At 42.8% G+C, this 2,136-nt stretch overlaps 1 pseudogene; it reads left to right on the forward strand.

Annotated features, from left to right (window-relative positions):
* Positions 1–948: 948 nt before the first annotated feature.
* LOC141249740 (uncharacterized) lies at positions 949–1,869 on the forward strand (annotated as a pseudogene).
* The last annotated feature ends 267 nt before the right edge of the window (positions 1,870–2,136 follow it).

Below are 2,136 nucleotides of genomic sequence, written 5' to 3' on the forward strand. Positions count from 1 at the left end.
TATAATGCAGTTGACAGTTCTACCAGACTCATTATTGATGCTTCAGCTGGAGGTAGAATAATGTCAATGGATGTTGAGGAAGCATGGAATTTGATCGAAGATACGGCACAACATTCTCATTATTATAGTGATGCTCGGTCACATCCTAAGAAAGCGGCCGGGATGTATGAGGTGAATGCTGATACACACCAACAAGCTCAGATTGATGCTTTGCAACAAGAGATCAAGAGGCTGAATTTGGCGGTTCAAAAATCCAAAGAGTATGGGGTTGCTTCATCCTCTCGAGGTAAATCTAATGTGGTTTGTCAGTTTTTGGAGAGAGAGACCATACTATTTCATCATGCCAACAATTCAGAGCTCAAGGTGAGACACAAGGGGAGGCCAACTACATGAGCAACTTCAATCGGGGACCTAGGAATGATCAACACTCAAATTCCTATAACTCTAGTTGGAGGAATGAAAACCACGCTTGGGAGGGGGGGGGGGGGCAAAGTCAAGAGTGTTCTCAACCATCCGATGAGTCTACACTTCAACTAATAATGAAGGAGCTTTAGAATATAAACAAGAAACTGGATAGTCATGATAGCTTGCATGCTCAATATGCCAAGAATGCTCCTAGACCCCATGGTCATCTTCCGGGCCAAACCGAGGCCAATCGAAAAAGGGCAAATCAATGTTGTGTCCTTGAGTAGTGGAAGGCCACTTGAAGATCCTAAAGTGGTAGATCTTAAGAAGAAAGGTGTTGCTATTGATGATCCCGAGAAAGTTAAGGTTCAAGAGAAAGAGGAGAAGGAAGAGCCTAAGTATGTGCCACCACCACCTTACAAGCCTCCTCTTCCTTTCCCACAAAGGAGAGCCCAAGCTCAGCTAGAACACCAATTTGGCAAATTTGTGGAGGTATTGAAGAAACTTTGCATCAACATTCCCTTCACCGAAGCTCTCAAGCAAATGCCAACCTATGTGAAGTTTTTGAAGGAGATCCTATCCAACAAGAGGAACCTTGATGAATACCACACCATTTCTTTGAACAAAGAGTGTAGCGCTATCATCCAAAACAAGTTGCCCCCTAAGCTTGAAGATCCGGGCAGCTTTAGTGTTCCTATGGTGATAGGGAGGAGTACCTACCAGGCTTTATGTGATTTGGGTGCTAGTCTGAGCATCATTCCTCTATGCATATGCAAGAAGCTTGATTTAGGAGAGCCTAGACCGGTGAAGATGACCTTACTCATGGCCGATAGATCTACAACACGCCCGGTTGGTATTTTGGAGGACATTCCAATCCAGATCGGCAAGTTCTACATCCCGATTGATTTCATTGTCATAGATATTCCCGCTGATTCTCCTATTCCAATAATAGTGGGACGACCATTCCTAGCTACCGCGGGTGCTCTTATCGATGTGAAGTAGGGTGTTCTCTCCTTCAATATTGGGGAAGAGAAAATGGAATTCAACCTTCCTAAGGTAGTGAAGCAGCCTGTTTTTGTGGATGATGTTTATAGCTTGGATGTGGTTGAAAAAGCAACCCAAGAATCGTTGATGGCCATTTTGATTGATGATCCGTTGGAGTATTGCTTGACTGAGAGTGTGACTGAAGTTGACAATCTAGAGCTACTTGCTGATGTGCTCTTAGAATTTGAATCTGGTAATGAGGTGCATGAGACCGTATTTGAGACCCTATTTAGTGAAGACGTCTTCCCCATGGAGGAGACTCAAGAGGCACCAAAAGTGAAGTTGAAAACTCTTCCATCCAATTTGAGATTGAAGGAGGATCTTGATCTGGGGGATAGTGGCCATCTTCTTCATCTACCTAATATGGGGAGAGTTTCTCTCAAAGGTCGACCTCCTCCTCGACCACCTTCACAAGAGTAGTTCGTTGTGAGTACTTCTCTTCCTTTTGCTCTTTAATTATACATTGGGGACAATGTTAGTTTTAAGCTTGGGGGAGGGGAGTATTTTCTGTTTTGCATTGCATGTAGGTTGTTTAGAATTGCATTTTTTTTTTCGAGTGTGTTGGTTATCAATTTTCCCTGCATGTTCCTTTGTGAGTTCTTATAATGGTGCATTGACTGTGAATCCTTTTAATATGTTTTAGTTGTTAATATTACAATTGCATTATGATGATGATGTGATTGATCA

Source organism: Phyllobates terribilis, unplaced genomic scaffold (assembly GCF_046119375.1).
Source record: "Phyllobates terribilis strain yellow unplaced genomic scaffold, ASM4611937v1 Scaffold_5072__1_contigs__length_54624, whole genome shotgun sequence".
Taxonomy (NCBI): domain Eukaryota; kingdom Metazoa; phylum Chordata; class Amphibia; order Anura; family Dendrobatidae; genus Phyllobates; species Phyllobates terribilis.